This window comes from Corvus cornix, chromosome 2 (genome assembly GCF_000738735.6).
Source record: "Corvus cornix cornix isolate S_Up_H32 chromosome 2, ASM73873v5, whole genome shotgun sequence".
NCBI lineage: Eukaryota > Metazoa > Chordata > Aves > Passeriformes > Corvidae > Corvus > Corvus cornix.
The window spans coordinates 49,396,083-49,413,922 of NC_046333.1; the positions used below are offsets into that span (position 1 = coordinate 49,396,083).

At 40.3% G+C, this 17,840-nt stretch overlaps 1 protein-coding gene across 2 annotated transcripts in view; it reads right to left on the reverse strand.

The window, feature by feature from the left end:
* The window catches only part of HDAC9 (histone deacetylase 9), a 462,548-nt gene extending 445,630 nt beyond the window's left edge, over positions 1-16,918 (reverse strand). For both annotated transcript variants that reach the window (XM_039550208.1, XM_039550200.1), the window contains exon 1: positions 16,672-16,918. The gene's annotated coding sequence lies outside the window, so the exon portion shown is untranslated. The remainder of the gene's footprint in view (positions 1-16,671) is intronic.
* Between the last annotated feature and the right edge of the window lie 922 nt (positions 16,919-17,840).

Sequence of the window (17,840 nt, forward strand, 5' to 3'; positions counted from 1 at the left end):
GTTCAGAAAGAAAAATTATAGGTTTTCTTGACCTTTTTCAGGAATATCTGCTAGTATTTTCAGTGAGAAATACACCTTCTCCTTGGAATGAAGAGGTTTTCATTACCTCTGTTTAGGCACAGAAGTCACAATTAATTGAGGGTATCCGACAAAGAAAATGCATTACAGACTACAGCAGCTGCTTTGATGAAAAAATACGTACTATTACTGTTTCCTGGCCAGAGTAAAACCTCCATCTTGAAACAGAGGCATTTAAAGCTAGAGCTCTGCTTTCTCAAAATGAGAAAGAACTTCACTGTTATACACAATCAATTAATTTTAATATTTTTCTTCCCCAGGTGACGCTTTAACAGCTTTCCCTAATTTCTCTCTTTACTGGCACATTCCCATTCATAGATGATATGTATCCAGACTATTGAGTGTCCCAGGCATTCATCACTTGCTACCTGGGCTTCTCTAATCAGCTTCAACCATGACAATATTTTGCCTGGTTATCTATGTCAACCTGTGTCCATCTGCAGCAAAGGAGTAAATCTGTATATTCATGTAAAATCTTTTTCCTGTAATATCTTTTCAGATATCTATTTATTTGTTAATAACATAACTAAGATGATCCCCTTTAGATGTGCTTTCCAGCTGGCAATCCATTATTCTGAGTTTTAAAAATCCTCTTGCTTCAACATTGCGCATTGCTGTCACCAAATGTTAAGATTTGCCTTGCACCATCTACGTTTTTTCTCGTTGACTACTGTACTTCCACTGTTGCCAAAACATACAAATATTAAAAGGGTTCCTTCGTCTCACAAGTCACATTCATCACTAAAACTAAAAGAAAAAGCATAAAAGAAAACTGAAATTCACAAAGTAAATCTAAGAGCTTCTCCATCTACATATGTGTCATCATTGGTCTCTTCAACAAGTCTTTGTAGTTTGAAGACACAGGTAAAATTCTCAAACTGTGCAATCTTTGCTTTGAGCTAAAACTCTCACTTTCTACCAAGGTTATTAGAGAAAATGCATTTAACCTCTCTACTTTTAACAAAATAAAATCACTGAATAAGTCTTCAAAGATTACTACTATAATCGAACTGACAGGAAAAGATCAAAAACAGCAGGGTAAGCATCTTTAAATTTCGGCAGGTACAGTTCTACCTCTGCAGAGAGCTGCAGTCTAGTATCTGCCACGGGTACTTTGAAAGACACCAGTCTTTAGTCTGGCTTTGTGCTACTTCAGTGTACGCTGAGCAGAGTTCTAAACTATGAAATTGAAATTTTAAAGGAACAAATTTCACGGTATATGGTTAAATGTAACAGACACTTGTATTTCTGATAACATCAATTCACAGTATATATGAAATTAGTTACTGACTATAACTTGCATACTGCATACCATTTGCTGGTGCTAGGTGACACCTTTCCTCTACGATAGCACTTAAAATAAATCTGAAATAAATTAACGTAAATTGGGCAGAGAAGAAATTAAGTTCTGTACGTACTGTACATACAAATACATTGTATTCAAAAATATGACACGTATGTATTGTAATAATGTATTTCCTCCTTTTCACAAGATGCTTTTCACCACATACTTTAATAAATAACAGCTTAAATTTTTTATTTAGCAAAAGTGGCTTTGTTGCACACAGTTTTAGGCATACTTTACTACTGAGGCTGTTACTTTCAGTTACATTAATTTGATTTTTAAAAGGTATGACATGTATCTCAGAAAGAAGGAAGTTCAGTTTAAAGGCCTGTGAAATAAATCCAAGGAAGCATTGCCAGCAGGTCAGTGGAGGTGATTCTGCCCCTTTATTCCACACTCATGAGATTCCACCCAAAATACAGGAATACTGTATCCAGTTCTGGGGTGCTCAGCACAGGGACGACATTGATCTGTTGGAAAGAGTCCACACGAGGGCCAAGATGATTAGAGGGACAGAAGATATCTCCTATAGGTAAAGGATTGGAGAATTGGGATTGTTCAGCCTGGAGAAGAGAAGGCTTTGGGGTGACCTAATTGTGACCTTCCACTGCCTGAAGGGAGCCCATGAGAAAGATGGAGAGGGACTTTTCCCAAGAAAAGTCCCCATCTAGTGACAGGACAAGGGGGAATGGGTTCAAACTGAAAGAGAGTAGGTTTACATTAGATATTAGGAAGAAATTCTTTACTGTGAGGGTGGTGAGGCACTGCAACAGATTGCCCAGAGAAGTTGTGGATGCCCCATCCCTGGATGGGGCTCTGAGTAACCTGGTCTAGTGAAAGGTGTCCCAGCCTATGGCAGGGGGGTTGGAACGGATGATCTTTCAGGTCCCTTCCAACCCTAACCATGTCATAAATCTGTGATTTTATAAATCAAGTGAAAAAGGTGAAGTATTCAAAGTTTCAAGTATCTAAATAGAAAATACTGGGTTTACGAATTCTGAGGAAAAAAAGTCTTCATGGCTTACAGAAGCAACCAAGAAGTAAAGTGAAATCTCCATGAGTATTTAAGCCACAAATAGTGAAAAAGTAATCCTACTCAGTGCAACAACTCATCAGAGGTACAACTGTGATATAAACGCAAAATGCCGTGGAAACTGCTATAGGGAACAGTGACCACAGCATGAGTTCTTTTAAAATCCATTCAAGAAAATACACAGCAGGAGAAATTAGTTGGGAGAAAGATACTTTCTAAAACAGGCAGTTAGAAAGAGGAATTTGAAAGACAAAATTGTGTTTTGGAAAAAGCATTCATCCATAAAATTAAAAGTTCACTTGGAGGAAAGAGGTAAAGAACCACTTTTCTTTTTAATCTAGTTATATGCTTACTGTTAATTTCCTAGCAACTGTAGGTGAATTTTCACTCTTTAATCTAAGAAGAGTCTTAATTAATTTAGATGTATAAGTCTGACTTAAGCCCAGAAAGCTTTGTGCTGTCACTTATCTATGCCATTTTTAGAGGCTAAATCATGGTCTTTTTCATGTTATAACGTGCATATCAACTTCTGATGGTGTATCAAATCTCAATGAGAACTGACAGAAGGGATCCATAAATGCCACAGGGGAGAGGATTACTTGTTATGATCACTCTGAACAAAGAAAATAAGTGATCTCTTCAAGTGACAGCAGTGTACACCCCCTTAGAGTTGCAGAGAAGCAGCAGTGATATTAACAAGTTCTTCACTGATGTTCTCATGGATGTGAGACTTTCCATAGCACTTGCCAAATACTTTGTGTTCTCCTAATTTCTCAAATGGTCTATTTGAGAAGAAATATATATCACTTAAAAGGCAACTTTCTAGAAAAAAACAATCAAGGAAAAAGATAAAAGTTTGTCGCCACGTTGCTGAGCCATGATACTTCACCCTCCCCTTCGCAAGCCTCCACCAAAGCTTGTGTATGAAAATGAGACAAACAGCCATTTCATTTTTAAAGGAAATCCCTTGGCACAAGTCAGGGCACTGCAGATTATATAGCAAGGGGAGGTCTGGGAGCCATGTGACCACATTTGGACAGCCACATGTGGATGTATAATTCTGCTACCAGTAAGATTTCACGGTCACACATCAGGAGCATGAATAATGTCAGGTGTTCCAGGAGAAGGAAACATTCTAAACTGAAGTTTATAAAAGTTCAGTATCCAGAAATTGTGAGCACTTCATGTAACACCTGCCCCTTCCATGAAGCACCATATACACCATGGAGAGGCTGCCACAAATCCTGGTAGTGTATCCTAGGGTCACCTTCAGTGAAGCACCACAATTACCTTCAGACAACCTCTCCTACCTCAGGACCTTCTTCCAGACCCACGCCAGAGGCACAGCCTAGAAACAAATTCTCAGAGCTGTCAGACAAGTTTCCTGGATCTCACTGATTTTCCCTAACATACTAAGGAAGAACTAGATTAAGTTTGTGTCTACAGCGACTAATTTTGACAGTTGGGCAGAAAGGAAATTCAAGGATAAAGATATATATGTTCTGCCTAGAGGACACATGCCCTTTTAGATATTTGCTCCAGACCCTTCTCCACAGAATATGGTGCAATGCAGTATTCAGAAGAAGAAAGAAAATAAGCAGAAAATTAATTGGATTGGTGGACAATATAGCCAGAACCTTGCATGCTTAAAAATGCTTAGCCATCTAGATGAGCCTACAGGACAACGACATAGCTTGGGATGTAAGTCTGAGCATCTAGAGGATATAAAGTTGTACACATAGGAAATTAGTGCTACAATCAAGAGCAATTTCCCCACAAATAAACTCAGATTCATCCTTTTAGAATGGTATCTAATATTTCTCCATGCAGGAAAATGAATCCCAGTCTTTATGAACAATGATGCATAGAATTCTACGTGCTTAGACACGGCCACAGTACTCCACTTTATCTAAACAGAATTTATGCCCACTGGACACAGTAAGTAGAGGGTTACTGAAATCTGAATAAGAAACAAACATTCTTTCTGCATGAATCATGCTGCTGAAACAGCAGATTGAAATTGACAGCATTTAACACTACTGTAGAGGGTACAGCTTCTCTCTAACTCACTATTCGAAAAAGTGAAGTGTTGAATGTGCCTTCTTTCAGCTTCTTTACTTCAGTTATTCAATTCAAGTATCCAAACTGTCTCCAATGCTTATACACAAAGCTGCAATTACCTTCTGTGAGCCAGTAACAAGAAAAAAGGGAAAACACACGCCATTCTACAACAAAAAGGCAGATTTTACACCCTTACACAGAATGGACGGCTGTCCTGCTGATGCTTTCTTGTTCCAGGAAATATGCACTCAATAGTGAATAAATTCTATCATAATATTAAAACTGATTTATTTCCATTGGAACATGAAAGATGATTCCTTCTAATCAGGAACTCAGCACCAAAACTAAGTGGACCTTTCCAAGGAAATCAAGGAACAATCAGGCTTTGCTATTATTTGATGTAATTGTCCATCAAATTTGATGTAATTGTCCATCCAAGCATAAATTATTCAAGTCTGTATACTGTGTACATTTCCAGCACAGTGGGCATATGGGTATTCAAATAACAAAATTGTGATTTCTTTTGTTCGGGTGGGTTTTTTTCACTTTGATACTGTCTTTATTAGATCTTTCACTATTTTTCTCACTCATGATACACCGCATAACTATATGAATGTTTTCTTCTATGGTACCTAAGGTGTTGGTATGACCCTTGATCAGTTGGGAGAAGGAAAAAAAACAAGACTCTAGAATAGAACCAAGGTACTACACCATGGAGAACAGTTCTGTAGTGACCTCTTCTTGCAGCTTCCAGTGTGAGGTTAGAGGCAGGATGGAAATAGAGAGTACTTTGATTACATATTCACTTCCCATTGCTCCCTGGTGATACTTGTCTATTAGAGACAGTGATTTCTAGCTGCCATTAGCCAAGACAATCTTGCCTAATCCAGTTGCCTATGTTAGCCTTTATAGCCAAGCCCAAAGCTTCCACTTGTTTCCCAGAAATGCTTCCATTTAAATCATTAAGATTTTACTGGCTTTATCTTCACATGCAATTTTTATTTTTCCTCCTTTTGTTGCAGAACTGCAATAAAATAGGCAAAGCTTCTATTAATTTTCAGATGCTTTTCAAAAGAAAAATCAATGTAAAGTGAAATGACAGAATTCCAATTTATTACTATTAGGAAATGAAAACCACAGCATTGAATAATATTGCAGTTACTAAACTAAAGAGTCTCCTCATCTATTGTAAATTGAACAAAGATATTTGTTGCTTGCTTAACCTACCCTTTATTTCTTCTAGCAGCACTGGTTTCAGTGTCTAATCAATACAGGTTTTAATGGCTGATGCAGAATGAAACATAACTGGTTTCAAGTACCAACTGCTATGTCTGCCCATATGCACAACACCATTACTTTGACTTTAAACAATTAACCAGCTGCAAAATGATTAGAACCAAATGAGCTCCTCATTCAGAGAGGATTGTTTCTTCAGCTATCTACTACACAAAAATTGCATCTACATTTCTACTTCTAGTAATGCCACAGACAACACTATTCTACACCAGGGTAAATGTAGAAAATTCAGATGCAGCAGTCATCTTTTAAAACAGAAATACTGGTACTAGTACCTTCTTTCATAACAAATGATGACACTTCTATAATTCAGTATTACATAATAAATTATTGAAATAGGTAATAAAATAAAATGGGTGAAAAACGCTGAGCGATACATTTATTATTCATGTTAATCCCCCGTACTTATTAGTGGTTTCTGACAAAAAATTCCTGGTTATTTTCTTTAAACAGTGTTTGTTTTTTCCCGAAATGTAAATTCTACAGAGAGAATTCCATGGAATTTACATTATTTTTTAAAATCACCCTTATAACTTTACAAGAATTCAATTACTATTAAAATTCTGGGGACTGGATGACGATACGCAATTAGATTTAATTCAGTATAATTAGGCTGAGTCAATAGCTAACACGTTTTCTACCTGGCACAAGTCAGATTCTCATTTTATTTACTTTGATATGGGTCAACCATAACAGTTCCGTTAAGATCAGTATAATTAATTATTCCTTTGCCTAACTGAAGCAGCAACATTAGTGGGGAAAGTCTGTAGACAAGAGCATAACAGCCTGCATATGAAAATCTGACGAATGATTGCACCGATGTACAGTAACTGCTTTAAGGATGAAAAATAATTGTCTTTGCTTTGCTTTATGTGCGCTTAGCACATGGACAACATTCTGTTGTGATGTTGGACCTGAAAAACATACATATATTAGACCCCAGTTCTGGCCTTGCCTATCTATACATCTCCCCTTCACTCTGGAATATAACTATATACTATAAATGACAGATGTTGGCCTTTTCATCATCTCGATTGTAACATACTTGAAGCAGGAAGCTATATAATGTTACTTTTCACAGAGGTGAGTAATATAAAATGACCATACATAACACAGCAATGGCAACCTAAAGATGAGGCAATCCTATGATGCTTTAAGAAAAATACTTTAGCTTACATATCACATAGTTAATCCGTTTCATGCAAGGCAATCACCCTCAATCAGAGTAAGCAAGCAGAATTTAAAACACTTTTTAAATTTGTTTTGATTATATTTTTGGCCTTAAAATTCAAAACATACTCCTTTTTAAATTCTCTCTCCTGAAAGACTGAAATCACTGAAAGAAATCCATATCCTATTCTCTTAACATGATAATGGATTTATTATGTTACTTCATTATCTATAGAGAAGTGTCTTTTGAGCCGACATTTCTATGCATAAAACCTAAATTATGGTCCAAATGTCAACTGAAAAAGACTCTCGGTTGTGTCTCCTGCTGCCTCTCCCAGCTCAGTCTCTTTTTACGAAGACAGCAATACAAACACTCCATAGAAATAAAAAGAGTGAGGACAAATGATGCATACAGACTCCACAGGCAACCAACATCCCAGCAACTCTGTCCAAAAGTATGGATGACCATTCTGAGGATAAGTAAATGTGAAGCTGTGTCAGAAAGGACGCTTAATTTGTCACTACAAAGTCAATCAGCCTTTCCACATTTCTCACAGGCATTGCATACAGACTCCCCATAAAAACTGCAGTGAAATTGTGGATCTCAGTTGCTACTCCGTGGCCTTAAAGAAAAAGGATTTCATTCGCCAGACACCCAGAAAAATCTCCTACGCATACCAGCATGCTCTGTTTGCATGTAATCAGAGTACACTGAAGAAGCTACAAACTTATATTTAGGCATCACTAAGGAAAACTAGTGATGGAGGGAATAGAAGCATGCAGACAGTTTGATGTAGGGAAAATGTAACCAGAGTGCATGCCAAAATCTGCTAAATTTATTTAAAGGTAATTTGCAAAAGATAGCAGGAAAGAATAATCAGGAATTATCTTTAATACACTTTTCTAGCTCCTCCACTGCTTTGACAGCCTGTCTAAACTGAATCAGCCTCTACGGTTTGCCCAAATGAATTAATGAACAATTAACTGCTGCTAGCTCTAATCCCAGATTCCATGCTCCCTGCCATTTCTGCTCCTGGATGGGAAAGAGATGACTATACTACAGTCTTCCATGCATGTCTTCAGTAGATCTGAGCCTTGAACAGGGCTTTCAAAAGCTCTTCTCTTAATCTGATCTGTTTCAACAACAAACAGCCCATTAAGAGGCGAAAATTTCACATACAAAGGTGACATCCTGATCTTATTATAGTCAATGGCAAAAATCCTCATAGGCAAGTAAAATCTTTGACCTCTTCAATCGAGGTCACAATACTGTTAATATTAGTGTCACCCACAGCAAACTTTTTAGAAGATAGTCTTTCCTATCACCTTCTTTTGAAATCTGCATTTTCTTCATAATCTGGATCAGTATAAATGACACGCACTAGCACAAGGAAGAAGAATGGTTGATCAGCTCTCAGAAGTCCTAAAGGAAGTCTCATCACATTAATAGGCTGATTCTGATCCAGTCATATGTATCCCACTAAAATGCTACAAAAACCTAGGGTTACACACCCATTAATCACATTACACCTGTAGCTTTTTTCACTAGTTTCTGAAGAAAGCCTCTTGACCAAAAAACCCACTTACTAATTTCACTTTCCAGTCAAAAAGTTGAACTCTTTTGTTCCAAACTATTAAAAGATAACATTTAATCACATTTTCATATAAGAATTCTAACTTCTTTCGTTTGTGGAGGGGCAGAGAAAGCATAAAGACAGATGGAGTGGAAGACAAGGTGTATGTGATGGCATAGAATAAATATAAACACCGTCTTCCAAGAGACTTTGCATAAGAAACCTGGATATATTGAGAGCAGTTGAATATTCTGTTAGACGGTTACTTCATTCACAGTCTTCATAAGAGACTGATATGTTTGAAGTAGGAGAGCTAGCACCTCAAAAGGATTTACTCATCTTTCCTTTGTTACACCCTGTTCAACAGTACTTGGCATTCTGTGCAGACCGCACACCTTCAAGCACGGAATGTATGCATGCAAGAGGAAGGGACTGCTAGGTTGATACTACAGTGGGTACCCATATATTAAACATACAAATGTAATTTATAAATGAAAATACCTTTCTCTGATTCGTATCTTTGCTTGGATTCCCCTCCGAACTATTCACTCTTGTCAGCTGTGCCCTGATTGCCGCAGGATTGCATCCTGACTATGTCTTCACTCTGTTCTTATGAATGAGGTTCAACTTCGGTCCCCTGCTGCTTCCTACTTGCTCTGATTTTTATGGAAGGAAAACTGAGTACACTGAGGCCAAAAAGAATCCTATAGCAACCTCCAGCTAGATCCCTGGTGCAGATTATGGCAGTTGGGAGGGCAGACCAAACCCCCATTAGTAGACTATGATCTGTTTTAGGTATTGAAAATTATTTTTGATTTCAACTCACTGATCTTTCAATTTATAATATGTTTTCAGAGAATATATAGAGTAATTATGTATATCCCAACTAAAACAGCTTCAACTCCAAATGAAATATCAAAATTCTGCTTAACTAATAGTATGACTCATTAATCAGTGTTGATTGTATTGGCTGCAAAAGAGAAAATACAGAAGATTGGAATGGTAACTGTATGTATTTTATATTGTCCACACATTCCTATAATTTTAACCTATATATGAAAAACTGAAGAGCTATCTATCTATGAAACAAGCAAAATATTAATAATTTATACATTTTATGCACCAAATAGTTACTATGTGCATGCTGCTTATTTCCCATTTTGAATTAGGTTTAATTTTTTCCTCGAAAATCTTGCATTCATGCCTGCAGTTCACCCACCTCTTGTCAAAGCAAGGTTTAGCTCAATAGTTAGGTACTCTGGAAACTTAATGTTAACTGTCAAAAACTTGAATAATCAGAATTTTGTATAATTAAATGCCCAGAAATACAGAATGTCTGTGTCGTATAATTTTCTTCATACATTTCTATAAAGGAGATATATTAATGTATATAAAGTGTTTTAAAATAAAATTCCAATATCACATTACTTCCCTACTCCAAAATAACATCGTTAAAGAACTTTCCTGAGAAGAAATACCAAATAAACTTTGTTTTCATGTAAGCTGCAATAAAAAAATCTTAGAAGTGTACAATAGCTTGAATTAATTTCATGGTTACAAGACAGTACAGTTCTGCCTAATGTCTCATTCCTGGATTGTCAGAATTTGGTGCTATTTACTATTTGGTAGATTTGCCAATAGAAGTTTTAGGCTTCCACTTTACTCAAGCACTAGACCTCACCTGGAATACTGCATCCAGTCCTGGTGTTCTAACTGAATGAAGCTTCCTCCAGAGTCTGTCAAAGCAGGCAGGGGCTGGAGGACTTGCCCTGTTAGAAGCTGAGAGAGCTGGACCTGTTCATCCTGAAGATGAGGAGGCCTTAGCAGGGACCTAACACCAGCCTGTCAGTGCCTATGAGGAGCTTTACCAAAAAGATGGAGCCAGGCTCTTCACAGGCATGCACGGCACAAAAATGAGAGCAAATACTCATTAATTGAAACTGGGAGGCTACGACTCAACATAAAGAAGAAAAATTGCTATCAGGATAACTAAGTATTGGGTATGATTGTCCAGAGAAGTTGTGGAATTGCTTTCCTTGGAGTTTTTCCAGGCAGAATTGAACAAACCCATAAACAACATGGTCTAAATTCTATTGACTCTATTTTGACCAACAGGTCCTTTCCAACTTCTCTGATTTAGTGTAATCACATGCATTACAAAAAGTAACAGGAAATTAAACTTTCAGATTGAGCTGAATACAACCTAGGACACATCAGTGAAGCTTTTTAAAACAGGACATGGAGTATTACCACTCTTGGACAACACATTAATGAGATTTCTATGGGCACAGACTATTATTCTGGTCACATTCACTGAAGAAATATAAATTCAGATTGAAAAGGATACAGAGAAGGACACAGAGCTATCTGGTGGAATAGAGATATTCTTACATGAAAATAAACCAGAAGAGTAAACTCAGGCTGAATAAAGACTCAGAGGATGTGTGATTTCTCTTTGATCAAGAAGTAAAATGAGGAAAGCTATCAGATAATTTCTATTTACACAGGTATAAATTGACCATGTACCAATCTATTCACACACTTACCTAAACATCTCATTACAAGCATGTAAACATCTCTGTGTCCCTTCCTGATTTACTTGCAGAGTTCATAGCTGGTGACAAGCATCAAAGCCAACAATAAAAGTTTCTTTAGAGGAAAATGAAGGCGGGGGCAGAGATAAGAGAAAAACATAAAAAAGGCAAAAGGTAACTGGAAAAGCAAAAGGAGAAAATGAAAAGGGGAAAAGGGAAAGCTCCAGTGGCTAGTCAAGAAGAGAACTCTCAGGGTTTCCCAATTAAGCATCCTCTCTCAGGTGTCCTCTCCAGTGTATCAGGTGATCCACCATACTACTTTTCCCATAGAAACCACATAAATTTCCTCATGATCTGCTCAAATTCCGTAGAGCCTGTCCCCGCTTAGGATGCCATTAGACCTGAATGGAGTAGTTTTTCATCAGAGGCTGGTATTGCAAACTAAGTGGCTTTTAAGTTTTGCACATATTATTGGGGAACGCTGGGCAGATACTTGTCTTCCTCCTAATGCAAACTAAAAGCTGCAAAAAACAGTGCAAGAAAAGGCCAGTGAAAGGGGCTTGACTCTTACACAGTGGCAATCACTTCCCTGACGTAACAGTAGCAGCAAAGCGTGGAGGTACAAGGCCATGAGAATAACAGTATGAGACCGAGAGCATGAGGACAGGAAGGGAAATGCTGCCCTAGAAGCTTTGATGGAAGGTGACAGAGCTGCACTGGAAAGGCAGCTGCAAATGGAAGACCCTTGGCACTGTAAAAGGTTGAGGCACCAAAGGCACTGTGCAGCACCACTTTCTTTATACGTTGAGGCTCAGGTTTTCACGTATCTTGCATGCACACAAGATTGGCATCCTTCAGGGCTGCCACTTTCTCTCCTGCACTGGACATCACCTCTTCAAAATACTCTTTGGACCAGGTCTTCCCTTCTCTTGCAGGTTAAAAGAGCATGGCAACAGAAACTGGACTCAATGAACATGACAGTGGAGGCTCAAATATGCTCAGACTAAGCCAGATAACCAGACTCCAGTCTGAATAAAGCCCCAAGAGTGACAGTCATCCATTCTAGAGAAGAAGCACTCTGTATCTTAAACAGAAATTAACTAAAACAAAGACTGAGAGTCTCAGAGCAGACATCAAATGAAGATATATAGAATCTTCTACTCCAAGCTTGAGGGACTAGGGACAAATAAAAGACATGCTGTAAGTAGCCATCTTCTTACAGGGATTTATAAGCTACCTTCACTGAAGACCTTTTCATTTTCTTAAACAAAAAGTAGTTTACAGTTATGCAATAGCTTTAAAACAAACTATCCTGAGAGTTGCTACATATTATAAACAAACTTCAACAATGTATCATGATTTGTGAATGACCAATGTAAACATTATATTGAAAAACACCATGAACAAGAAATCACTGGAAAAATAAGAATAAATATTTGCTTCCTATTACCTTTCCATCTCATAATCAACATCATACATTGAATTAATGCTAATTAATTCAAGTAAACATCTGCTTGAAGGTTGTGTAACAGAAGTTTTCAATCACTTTTCCCCTTAAAGGAATTTCTAAATTGCATTATCACCTTCTCCACCTTGACTGGGTAAGAATGCATGAATGGTAAAATCTAACCAAACCAAAGACCTGTTCAGAACCCAACACCTTTTCCCCAGATGCCCAACAGCAAATGCATAAGGAAAAGTGAGGAAGAGCAATGCAACTATGTAATAGTACCTTCTTGAAATACTGTGAATCCTCCAGAATATTTGCTGGCTGGGGACATTCTGATTCAGAACCATTATATCTCTGCTTTCTAGTCTTTTATATGTTTTTTATCTAGGAATTTGTCCAAATCTTTTTTTGAACTCATGTTAACTTTTTGCATTGACAAGCTTCTTTGGCAGAAAGTTATACAACCATATATTGTACAAAAATGGAGAAGTATGGAGAAGTTTGGGTATGTCCTCACAGGAAAGGTCTCAAAGTATTGAAACATTAGTTTTGAGTAGTAGTTAAGCATTATTTCATTGTAAATTTTTAGCTGCTTGAAGATGAAGCTATAGATTAGCAGCACAAATAAACTTTGTAATTTACTATTAAAGTTGTAACAATAAAGTCAGCACTCGTGCAGTCTTACCCAGCACACACTGACATTCACAACATAATGCGTTCATTACAAGTTACATCGAGTAAGGAAAAAATTCTTTGGTCATGTACAATCATCCTAATTTAAAAACTGAAAACCAAAGGGAGTAAATGAAAGGTGATTTCATCAAGTAATGTTAGCTCTAAAATGCCTTACTCATCTATCAGTTTCAACAAACAATATAACCTAAAGTGATTCAGCAATGCGACATTTTCTGCGTATTTATCTGGAAATCATTACTGAAACCTTGAAGCATGACAAATATGTTTTATCATGGAATAGCCTAATGTTCTGTCTTTACATGAGAGCTATCTTTCGTTTAACTCAACAGATTTATCATGTACCTTCTACTTAATTGCAGCAAGTTAAAGAACATTTTCTTACATACTTTTGAGGACACTGGAAAACTCTGATGAATTCCTGTAATTTGAAGTTCTATGGAAAGTTAATGTAAATGGTATGCATATAGGACACAGCATATAATCCTCAACAATTCTGGCCCAGAACCCTTTTGTAAAAGGGAAAAAGCCTCACTCCTGAGATGCACTAAGCTCTCTCAGCTAAACTGTTCAGCTATGACTACACTGCAAGCCACAAGTACTTTCTACTGCAGTTTGAACACACATACCCTAAGTAGCTTTAAATTAGCTAGTCTGAATACTGATGAATATAAAACAACAATACAATGGTACATGCACTCTGGTAAACATGTGCTTAATTGACCAATTTGGAGATGATTAGACTACATCCCAACACTTCTGCCATTTTTCACTGGTTATATTTTTTCATACACAACAAGATTTGATTACTTTCAAAGCTACATCTCTCCAACTAAGCATTAGTTGAATACTAAGAAACTGACTACTGCAACTACATTTAGGTATCGTCAGTATTCATGGTAACTCATACCAGGATTCATGTAATTTTCAGGACAGGTGAACATAAATTTGATACATATTTTCAGTATGCAAATAATTTTTTTAACAGCAACTTCTATGGGCTATTTCAGGTAGTGAGATGAAGAACTGAAAATTATTTTCCACTTTACATGCTTTTTAGAAAGTATATAGTTTTTATAACTGAATCTCTTTTTAATGATTTTTTTATCAAGAAATTAGAAAATACAAATGCCACAATCATAGTATTTTCTTTTTTTTTTTTTCACAAATAAAAATTCTAACAGGAGCAACTGTTCTAAATGAAGCATGTACTGACTTCCAGCAGTGAAGACACTACTTCACTTTTGTTTTTAAACTGCTCTGGGCACAGGAAGATGCTGGTGAACTGAAGATACACAACAGCTTACAAATTACTGTTCCCATTTAGTCATGTAGACCAAGCTTCATTCATGGAAAAGAAGGTTAATGGAAAACCAAATACTACTGTTTTCAAAACTAACATTTTGAAGTCAGATTCAAAATATTTGGGAGTATTACACATTCACACAGACTTACAGAAGAATCTGACACTAAGACCAGTGCTTTGAGTAGGCTTAACTATGGTGCTGCGTTTGCACCAAGTTGGTCACCAAGAAGTATAATGGCATGTTTTTCTCTTTTTTGGAATTCTGAACTGACAATGAGATTTTAGTAAAAAAGACAGCTATTTCAATATTTATATGAAGAAACTGGCACCAGTGGTACATAAACATGACTGACTGCAGCTTTTCTCTGGAGCCATGACATGTTTTTTCCCAGTGTTTTGGATCACATATTTGCCATGACAATGATAAAGAAGTGTTAAAATAGTGTATTATTTGCATCATTCATGGTAGAAAGTTCTATACAGTAGAGACATGGATATTTTACACAAATAACAATGCAACTTAAGTGTATGAAGGGATGGAAATGCCTTCCAAGACCACTCTGGTGTTATGACAGAGAACAAGCTGGCATCTCTTTCTGAACAAAGTAGGTGTTCCTGGTACAAAACATGTATGAGCTGGGGCCACTGATACAGGAATGTACTGGACATGAGAGAAAATTCAGAGACACTCAGCAACACGAAACCTTCAAAAGATATAGGGATGCTGTTGGGAAGCTAGGTGTGTGGGGAGAAAAGATAGGAGTAGGACAAGACATCTGAATAGGACAGGACATTTGAAAAACCTTAATGTGAAATACCTTCCTTTTTTTGTTCATGAGTTCTCATCACAGGCCTTTGTGAGCTTGCAAATTAAATCTTGAGTAACTGTCACAAAACTATTCTTCTGTCACAGAAAACAAAATGTCAAGGAACTAAAGCTGACAATGTTGAAAGACAAATGTTTAAAATTCCTCGTTTCTGTGTCAGCACTTGTTCTGTGGTGTTTGAGACAGAGAAGCTCAACAGCTTTTGCATCAGAAAAGCACATTCATGCATTTTCATATGTCAAAAGGTCTCCGCAATTCACCTCACTACTTCTTTTGATAGGCTTGTTTTAAGTATTTGTCTTATCCTAAATTCTAATGTAGTTTAACAGTGGGTTTAGACCTCTTCGAAGCACTTAAAAATCTACACTGCTTAGGGTAGGTCTTCAAAGATGAATACGCATTTTGTGCATTACGAGTAATACCTGCTTTTTTCTATAAGAGTGATAAGTATGAATGATTACTGATTGCTATTGCGTTCCATTTCATATCAAAACCCAGACATTTTAGATGAGTCAAAACAACTGTACCTTTGCTGGAAACTACCTTCCTGATGCCCTGCGCTGCCAACTGGGAAGCTGCCGGCCAGGATGCACACACCGCTTTGTCACCGTAAATACAATTATACAGAATTCTGGCCACCCACCCGGAACGGGAACGGGAACGGGATGGGACGGGACGCGATGGGACGGGACGGGACGGGACGGGACGGGACGCACCCGCACCCGCACCCGCACCCGCCCTCCGGCTGCCGCCTGCTCCGGGCAGTCCGACACCGGCCCGGCGGCGGCGCCCGAGGAGGGTGCACCCCGTCGTCGCCCACCTGTTCGGCCCCCACGGGGCAGCTCCCGCGGTGCCCTCCGGAGCTCCGCGCCCCCAGCCGACCGCGGGGAGCTGACACCGCCCGCTGAGCTCCAGCAGCCCGTCTCCGGCCGGCACCCGCGACTCGGCCACGGCCCCGCAGGACGCGGGGGTCGCAGAGGATCCCCCGGACCCAGAAACGCACACACCCGCCTGGCAGGGCAAGCGCACGGGGAACTGCTCTTCCGCTCACGCTCCCGCGAAGTTAAACTTGCCAGGGGTGGCCGTGTTCTCCCTCCCCCGCCACCTTGCCAGCCCTTACACGGTCCAACTTCCCGAAACCTTCCCGAAACCTTCCCGAAGGTCCCAAAAATACCGCCCCGGCAGGTCGAGGACAACGTCCGGGTGGCGGGACCGGCCGGCCCCGCACTCGCTGCCCGCCGCAGCCGGGCGGAGCGGAGAGGCAGCCGGGCGGAGCGGAGAGGCAGCCGGCCGGTGCCACTCACCTTCCCGCTCCTCCGCCTTATCTCTTCGCTCGCGGGCTGCAACTTCCAGTGCTTCCCCCAGTTGCCATCTTCCACCGGAGCGACGGGGGAAGGAGCGGCGCGGCGCGGGGAGGAAAAGTTGCGGCGGCGGCGATTTGGTGGCGATTCGGTGGCGATTCGGTGGCGATTCGGCGGCGATTCGGTGGCGATTAGGTGGCCATCGCTCCGGCGGGGCCAGCCTGTGCCGTGCGCGGCGGGCGGGGCGGCGGCGGCGGCAGCTGGCGCGGGGCTGCGCGCTGCGATCGCCGCCCGTGGCGACGCGGGGAGGATTTGCTAAAAATAGCGGCTGGCTCGGCGCGGCGCAGGGGGAGGCGGGGGAGGCGGCCGGGCTGCAGCGCTCCCCGCCGCGGCCGCTGGGGGCCGAGCGGGCCGGGCCGCGCCGGGGACAGCGCCGAGCGGGCACCGGGGCAGAGCGCGCCCCGGGCGGCGCTTGGGGCTCGGAGCCCGAGGGCCTGCGGCCGCCCGGGCCCGCCGAGGGACCGGCTGGCGGGGGGGCCGCTGGGTTATTCCGCGGCCCTCGGCATCCTTCCCGCTGGTGGCCCTTGCCAGCCCTCGGGGGAGGGGACGCACCTGCCTGCCCTGCGAGCCGAGGGACGGGGGTGAGGCAGCGGGGCCCGGCGGGGTGCAGTGAGGACGCGCGTCTGGGACGGCGCCCGCCGCTGCTTCCACCCGGTCCCGGCTCTCGCCACAGGGAGAAGGGAGGTGTTACAGGCTGTGTTGTGTGGTCCTCGCGTGGTATGTGATTCTGCTCCCCTGGGCTGTCACAGCCCGGGATGATTGCACATTTCTCTAGTGCTGCTTTCCTCCCATGGTCTTCTTATAAGTCTCGATATTTCTTGGTATCTCCGTCTAGAGAATACCCACCTTTCTGAACCCACACCAAGTCTCTGTGGTACTGATAAAGTCTTCAGAATTCTCTTTTCCTAATACTGTTTTATACAGCATATAAAGCACTTTAGTCTATGGAATCTGTCCTAGCCACATTTATTTCTAATCTAAATGTGTGGATAGATCTCTTCATTACTCAGGAGAGAAGTGCCTCCTTTTATTTCTCCCCTTCCAGGGAAAGGTCAGGAGTTTAGTTCTTGGATATCTAAGCAATCAAAGGGAAAAATAAAGCTCTCTTCCAC